The following is a 9,269-nucleotide window of genomic DNA, read 5'->3' as shown; positions in this document are numbered from 1 at the left end:
GAAAAGTGTGCAGGATATACAGTCCTCATTGTAGGAATTTTTATGAAATGTGTCAGCGGATTGCAACTTACCATGTTCACAGCTGTGAGTTATTTTGAGGGATGCACCAGGTCCGGATGTGGCTGTGAAGAAATTCTTTAACCACCTTGCATTCTCCGGCCACTGCTGACCTGCTGGAAATCATCTCAATGTATTCAACTTGGTCAGGAACGGCTCCTGCTCAGTAAGGCGTGGAGTGGAAGTTTATCACCCAGTGAGCTGTCCTTTGTCCACACATCATCAGTGAAACTTTCCCACAAAAATCAGGAAGAACCATTGAGGAGATACGCTGATTAAATTGCTACTCACTGGCTTAATTGTCCGGAGTCAGAAACATGGCACATGCATTTGTTTTTCTGAGATTTCTTGCAGGAAAAATGTTGGCAAAGTACAAGGAATGGAATGGGAAGAGTACACAGAGGAAGAATTAGATGTTTTGTGATAAAGGAATACGAGAAAGGAAATGTAGAATTTTGAAGTGGATAATGGCAAAGAAGATGACTACGGGATAGAAGGTGATTCAGAAAAAAAATGTATCACTTTGACCACTGCAGATAACATGAAGGCATACAGTAGCTTGGATAAGCAATTTTGACCAGCGAATGGGCCCCTGTTCATGCACAAGCAGATTGACAAAGACTGGATATTCTTGTAAACAGTTACGTGTATATATTTCTTTGCATTCAACATAAACCATGTGGCAACAATTTTGTGACTTTGAAAAAAGTTTTGTAGTTAGTGACACTGGCATGGTGATGTGCAACACTTCAAATGCATTACTCTGATGGTTAAAGTATCGAGACGAAGCCAGGTAGGATTGCATTTTTTTCTCCTAAGTGCATGTGCGGCATGTCAGATATTGATTACTAACAGCATGTCACACTGATTTTACCTTGACTGTGCTATTAGACAGCTGTGTGCCACTTGCATAAAGGGTACACACATTGACATACAAAACAAAGTGTAGCAACTGATAAATACTTGTCAGATAGTTACAAGTGTTCAACTATGAGTGCTCAACTATAAAAAGCTACTGAATAGAAATGTGTTCCTGAGGAACACTGATTTCCATAGAAAAAGACTAAAGATGATTACTCGGAAGATTTACTCACTGAGATGTAAATGTAAGAGATGTAAAAAGAGTTCTCTAAAAAAAAAAAAACATGCATCAAACACCCCAACCATACAGGCCTTATATATGAATATTTCTGTTTTTTGCTTACCTGTCAAAGTGATTTTTTTTTTCAGGATTATGTCATGGACCACTATTTTGTTGATCCTTTCCATCTGCTAAAGGATGCTGCACACAACGCTTAGCATTGCATTCTAAAGAATAGCACCCAGAGAATCACTCATAAGTCTAGTAGCAGGGGAATTCTATCCTGTGTGACTGGGACCCTAACCTCTTGATAACTTTTTGAATGGGCTCTGTTCACCCTTTTGACAACCCGTTGACAAGCAGACAGTATACCCTGTTACATAAATTGCAAAATACGTGTGTGCTCACATGCACACACACAAGGCAGCAATGCAGTGTGTGAACAATTGGGGCCACAGTATAGACCTAGATAAAATTTTAAGTATGATCAAATAAATAAAAGCCTTGCACCATAAAACTTTACAAATGTAAAGAACAAGACATGCAAATCAAAGTTAAAGTTTACAAACAACTGCCATGTTAGTACATTTTATTTGAAGTGGATGCCACTGAGGGAATAACAGATCTGTAAAATAATATTTTCCATTGCAAGTGGGATTATTTGCCACCAGCCAGATGAATGATGGTATCTGTCAGTCTCGAGAGATTGCATCTGGAATGTCTTAATTTAAGGTCTGTGCTGTCAGTGCATCTGCTGCACAGGAATAACAGGCTCAACCCCAGTGACTGCACTTGATAGCGCAGACTTCTGTTGTTCTGGTACTGTTCTTTTGGCTTTTCTTCAGCAGCTTGTCTGAGCTACTTCCCCCTTTGTAGACCGCTGCTGAGTTCTTGATTTCAGTGAGAGCGATCACTTGTAGTGTCTTCCCACCTTCCCGTGTTCATGTACAGAAGTTTCAGGTCTCTTTTGTAGACATCCTTGAAGTGAAGGTAGGGATACCCTTGTGCTCTCTCCACTAAGGATAATTCCCCATACAGCAGGCACGTGGTGAAAATTAACCAGCTGGTGAAGATGATGATGTTGCAGCAAGGTGAAGAGGCTTGGGATCTGAGGGCAGGCCAGGACCTTGTTCATGGTGTGGTCAGTCCATTTTATGCCAAGAATGTGTCAGACTGGAGTGGCAGGTGTTGAGAATCCATGACTTGCTGCTGTATAGCAGCATGCTGAGAACACAGGCCCTGTAGACTGATCTTGGTGTATGATGTCAGCTTCCTGGTTTCCCAGCTCTTGGTCAGCCTGGTAAATGTGGCAACTCTTTCAACCCAGTTGATCTGGGGATCTGTATAGTGAGAGGGTCTGTGCCAGCTGAGTCAATGTAGGTGAACTCCTGGACTACATCCAACTCAGTTGATTATAAAGGCTGGGTATGCCTTGGCCCATTACATTGGATTTCTTCAGGCTGATCTAGTTGAGTCCTGACAGGCTCTTGATGGAAGCATTTCAAAACAGGATTTCAGCAGGTGAGAACAGCCATCAGCAATCTTAAAAGCATTTGGCTTCACTGCATGGTTGTAAAAGTCAGCTAAGGAGAGTTGGTCTGTACCATTAATTTTGCCAGCAATGTTCACAAATTGAGCTGTCCTCCGCTTTTCATGCTAAGATTCCTATACCAAAGAACAATGTTAACAGGGTTTGTTTTTTTCAATAAGACTTTAGAACATGTTCTTAAGTATCTTATTTAGTATCATATACTCAAATCAGTTTCAGTTGCAGTTTATCAAGGTGTTATTGCATTCAGACATCCATGTATGCTACATTACATCTGCTAGGTAGATGCCTGACCAGCTGCATGCATTACCCAGGCATTAAGTTCATGCACATGTAATTGTGTACCTATCAGGGTGGATATTCCCATCAGAATTTCGCCAGAGGACACTACTCATGTTGCCATAGGTTCTTTTTCAGTGCACCAAGTGCATGCTGCACACATGACCTCAGTTTATCGATCATCTCAGAATGACTAGATGTTCAGTTTGATTTTTCTTCTTTTTTTAATTTTTTTAATTTTTTTATAACTTTTAAAATTTTTTTCCAAAGACATATATACAATACAGAAAACAGTATGAAACAAACAATATAAAATGAACAGTAGCATCCACTACAGAGAGAAAGACAAAACAAAAAAAACCCCAAACAAACAACAACAACAACAACAAATACAGAAAAAGAAAAAAAAATTGTCCTATCATTCAATCAATGTTTACACATTGATTGCAGTAATCATGATGATTTCAGATGACATTAATAATAAATAGACCATTTGTAACAGCAACAGCATCAATTATGTCAACTATTACAGTAATGGTATTATGGATGAGGCGAAAGTGAGTGGTAGCATTATAATATCATAATAAAGAGCAATGAGTAAATCACTTCTACATCATTGGAAAAGAAAGCTTGTAGTTAATCACATTGTAAAGACAACAACAACAATAAAAAATTTTAAAAAAAAGACAAAAAGACCTGCTAGTACAAAGTAAGGACTGTTATACAGAATGATAACTATGGAACATGCAAAATTGTGATTAGACAACAGTTTCCATAATTGGAAGGTAACTGTTCCACTTTGTACGGAAAGCATGATCGTTCATTAGTATATAAGATGCATGTTCTTCGATTTTGTATCTGTATCTGAGCTGTGTTTTAAATGCATTGAGTTGTGGTGGTTGTTTATTGAATTTGCATTTGCACAGAAAGTTTTTGGCAAGTAAAATAATGAAATCTAAAATGTCATCTGTAGCAAATGTGTGTGAGTTTCCAAATAAAACTAATTCTTCACATAATTGGGCATTGTATACATTATTGCATTTGTTATTAATATCAGTTTGGAAAGCAGTCCAAAATCTCTGCGCAATCTCACATCTCCAAAAAAGGTGTTCAATGGTTGCTGGATGTGATCCGCAGAAGCTGCATTTATCATTATGAGAGATATTCATCGGTTTCAGAGTTCACATCACTTATTTTGTGTATTTTGTGACATGTCTGTTTCCAGTTAATGTTCAGTTGCAACAAATCATTCCATTTGTTACAGCATTTAGGGGTCATATTGTTTTTAACTAAAGTGTCATAATAAACTTTTGTTCCTTTTCTCACTGAATATATCATTTGTAATGATTTTGTCGTCAGCAAAGCACTGTCATTATCAATTTCAATGTTCAGTTGTTTTTTTTATATAATTTTTAACTGACCTTATGCAACCATTTAAAGTAAGGAAATTTCAGTTTGATTTTTCACTTTTAGCTTGTCAGAAAGGGCAAGACTGGAATTTGATCCCAGAGCCTTGAGGACACTGTCTTGGTAGATAAGCTTTGTAAACATTCTGCCATCTTCCTCCAGACAATACTCTTGTTTGCTCAGCAGGTACATGGATCGATGTTTGAGTGCTCATTAAAAGAAAGCATAACTTTCTATGATCACTTGTGTTACAGGTAAAAAAAAAAAAAATCAGTTTTTCTCCTGTCAAATACTAATTGTTTTGTCTTTCATACATGAATTTTTGAGCAGCTGTTACAACACCCATTAAGGAGAGAGAGAGAGAGAGAGAGAGGGAGTGAGCTGAATATAAAGAATATAAAGAGTCATAGTCTTTCTAAAGTTGAACCAGAGCTACATACAACATCTGTAATAATGTAAAAAGTGATATAAAAATAGTTTCATATTACCTACATGGTCAGTGTTAATTGAGAACAGTGTTGGAGACAGACCACACCCTCTGTGGAGCCACTGTGCTGAAGATAATCTCATTGACTGCCATGAACAGTGGCATGCTGTTGTATTCCCTTTCATAAATCAGAGCCAAATAAAGAGATTTGAGTCATTCATTTCCATCAAACGCTGAAGAGTCAATGGTTAAAAAAAATGCTATATATATATATATATATATATATATAAAGCATCAGCCTTTCCGCAGTTTCAAATTTTCAAGGATCCATCAGTGCGTTTGGACAAATTCATACAGCTCGTTGAAGGGGGCAGGAGGGTATTTGCGGGGCAGGGGGGGGGGGGGGGGGTAGATGCCCTACCAGCAGCATAACCCAACACACTTAGTCAGGCCTTTAAAATGGTACATGCATATATATTTGAGTACATATCAGAGTGGTTAAAACTACATAATTTTGCCAGAGGACAACCTGCACTCTCGTTGCTATGGGTTCTTTTTCAGTGTGTCAGTTTAAGTGCATGCAGCACACGAGACCTTGCAGTTTATCATCTCATCCGAATGACTGAATACACTCGGTTTGATTTTCCAGAGTGGGACTGCATTCGAACCAGGACCCTCACATGCATTGAGACTCGATCTGTATTGGCAGGTGAGCGTCTTAACCATTTTGCCACCTTCCTCCTTACTGCAAGAAATGACTGGGTTTGATGTTTTGGTTTTAGAATTACCACTGCATGGCCCCGGTGAGAATTATTTACATTCTCTCTCTCACAGAGATACACACACACTACCACCACACTGATGCACAGAACTGATTTTCTCAATCAAAATTTAATCTTTTGTATCTTACCATGTACCCTGTTGTTTCTTTCGTGTGTGACAGTGACCAGCACATTATCACTGACTTATAAGGGAGCAGTCCTGTACTGAGTGGGCCCGAAATATCATCGCTGATCCATCATGTGATGGCTGTTACACATTGTAAAAAGACCGAAAGAAAGCCAACACACGTGCATCTTCCTAATCATGAATATTCATCACGTGTCATGCGTTTGCCTCCCCCTCCTCCCACTCGATTTTTTTCCTTCCCTCGTCTAATATCACTTATAGTGAAAAGACGTTAAACTAAAGAACGAACGACAGAAAAAAAACAACTCCTCTTCGTGTAGTGATTTGAGTGTAAAGTCAGTTTTAGATCAGACATTCTCTTAAATTACGCATTCGAATGGATTTATTTGTTTAGATAAACTCTGTCAAAATAAACCGTGGCGTTATCAAAACATACAGCCTTCAAATATCTGGGAGCAATCGTGTCAGATGAAGGATCTAAACCAGAAGTACTCTCGAGAATTGCCCAAACAACAATGGCACTCAACAAGCTGAACACCATCTGGAACAACAAAAACATCGCTCTCAGCTCAAAAATCAGACTGATGCGTTCCCTGGTTATTTCAATATTGCTCTACGCCTGCGAGACTTGGACCCTGACTGCGGACATCGAGAGAAGAATCCAAGCTGTCGAGATGAGATGCTTTCGTAGACTACTTGGCATCTCCTACAGAGACCACATCACTAACACGGAAGTGAAGAACAGAATCAAGCAAAGTATTGGACCCTACGAAGACCTTCTGTCCATAGTGAAAAAACGCAAACTTAGGTGGTATGGACACATCTCCCGATCATCTGGTCTTGCCAAAACGTTCCTGCAAGGCACCGTACAAGGAGGCAGAAGGAGAGGACGGCAGAGGAAGAGATGGGAAGACAACATCCGGGGTTGGACAGGCTTGACGCTCGGTGACGCCCTGAGGAAATCAGAAAACCGTGAAGAGTGGAGAGGGGTGGTGGCCAGGTCAGCAGCGGTGCCCCAACGGTCTGAACCCAGACTACGGGAGAGGTGAAGGTGAAGGTGAAGACAGCCTTTTACACACCTTTGCGCATGCGCGAACATCTTACGCTATTTTTGGAAAGAATTGTCTTTCTTTGACTCTGAACTGGTCACTTTTTTTTGCCAACTAATCCGATGTAATTAGCTGTTTATTTACCATTGTGTTTGTATTTGTATAGCAGCATGAAATTGCTATTTTTCAATGCTGAGTTGATGTGATGTTAAGAAAAAATAGCGTTGTTTTGAAACCTAAGGGAGGTAAATTATATTATTAGCTGTTCTTTTCAATTATTGTCAAAGATATAAAAATCACAAAGTTATCGGCTCTATTTTTCATTGTATGGCTAAATTAAAATGCGAAAACAGTATATGTAATTTGTGGCCTGAAATTATAAGAAATATATTCTATTTTGCGGTAAGACTTTCAATTATCGATTGTTACTTTAATCTAAAATTTTTGGGAATCAATTTTTCAATGACCACGGAGCTTCAATTGTATATAAACAATTCAACCACACAATATGGCGGAGCATTAGTGTCCTTGGTTGACACATCTGAACACGGTCGCTGTAGGTTAACGGCAGACTTGTCCAGATTAGTTGTCCCACACACACACTCTTTCGCACTTTGGAATTCCCGCTGTCTCGTCGCACGGTTGAGTTCCACTCAAAATTTAACCTGAATAACTTTGGGTATAAATTTGGGTGTGGTTCTGGCTTCCTGGGCTAAATTTCTAAAAATGGGTTTGGGAAGTTGGGGAAACCTACCTCCAATCAATGAATGCTCCTTAGAGGCACTGCATGGGGCAGTTTGCCATTCTTTTGTAATAATAATTCATTTCGTTACTTGACGTTACTTTTCCGATCTGTCAATTTTTGTTTTGTTAAAATTCGTGAAACGTTATGCGAAGTGCATTTGAACGGAGTTTTGGAACATAGTGTGTGAACATTTGCATATTGCACACAAATAGATTTGTGAATGTACATGAGCAAACATACAAAGCAAAATGCATACGCTTGTCTGTTTTATCAGTCTTTCCCGTTTGCCTCTGTGTGTATTTGCCTTTTCAACATATGTGCCTTCACAGATATGACACGTTTGTGCCTGCCTATGTGTGCGTATGTGTTAGGGTAGCTGTTAGATACACATGTATGTTAAAATGTATGTATGCAGTGTGTGTGTGTGTGCGCGTGCGTGCGTGCGTGCGCGCGCGCGCGCGCGCGCGCGTGTGTGTGTGTGGTCACATTTTGGTGTGTGTATGTAACATAGATATAATGTTTTATGTTATCAAAAGCGTTTTTGAAAAGCACCTAGAGCAGATTTCTGGATAGTGTGCTATATAAGTATCCATTATTATTATTATACCTAAATGAAAATGATTATGTTTGCTGCATGCATACATTAGTCTCGTTGTTGTTGTTTTTGTGTGTAAAATATACGTACATTAGCAGAACTGGTCCACTCTCTCTTCAGGAGAAATGAAAGGAAAAGTCAAGATTTTCGGGATGATAATCTGACCACATTTAAGTTGTCGTTTCTGACGTCTCGGTGGGTGTCTGTGTAATTCTAATGTTTGTAGTCTTTGCAGTATATCAGTTAATAAAGTTCCACGGTGTTTAGATATCATTGAAAATCCGACAGAATGTGCAACCACAGTACAAGCTATGGTATCTGGCGCAACGTTACCGTTGTTCAAGTTTCCTTGATGTTTTCCTGGCAGGCGTGCAGTCTTCGGATAAAGATCTCAATACTGATCTCTTTACTTGATGATGATGATATCAGTGACAACAACCACCGCCATCAACAACGATGATGACGATACTCGATCAGTACTACTACCAATAATAATGATAATAATAATGAGAAGAATACTAACTAATAAAAACAACAACAATAATAATGATCGATTATGCACGCCAGTACATGGTGACGATCGATGATAATGATAAGAGGCATAACAATGATAATTAATAATGTGATCGAATTTACATAGCGCGCGCCTGTATGTGAGATGAAAAAATTTAAAGTGTAACAATATAACTTGAAATCATAATTTCTGCATATACAGCATATGCCGTTTACACATGTGCTTTTTCAGCTATCCGTCCGTGCTTCTGTTATATTTTTTCATAGCTCTGTATTTCTAATTGTCTGTACATGTTCAATTCTACCCTCTTCTGTCCGTGTCTTGCTGAACCCATGCGACGGATTATAAATTCTTAGTATGGCTCAAGGCGCTTCAGTAAAACGTGATAATTATGCAGCAGCATCAAATTAATCAGCACGGATGACTTTGTAGTATTGTAAACTTTCAGTATTGATACCTTTACAGAAATGTGCTCATTTTCGCCGTGAGAACGACTTCAAGATAAACAGTACAACGAACACACTGCACACACACGCACACGCACACGCGCGCGCGCGCGCACACACACACACGCAACCGACACAGTTCACAATACAGTTAAAGGGAAGCAACACTTCATTTTTCACGCGAAAGTCGAGACCACAAGAGTTCCACTTA

Source organism: Babylonia areolata, chromosome 2 (genome assembly GCF_041734735.1).
Source record: "Babylonia areolata isolate BAREFJ2019XMU chromosome 2, ASM4173473v1, whole genome shotgun sequence".
Lineage (NCBI taxonomy): Eukaryota > Metazoa > Mollusca > Gastropoda > Neogastropoda > Buccinidae > Babylonia > Babylonia areolata.
The sequence above is the reverse complement of the archived record's forward strand: the minus strand, read 5'-3'. Positions refer to the sequence as shown.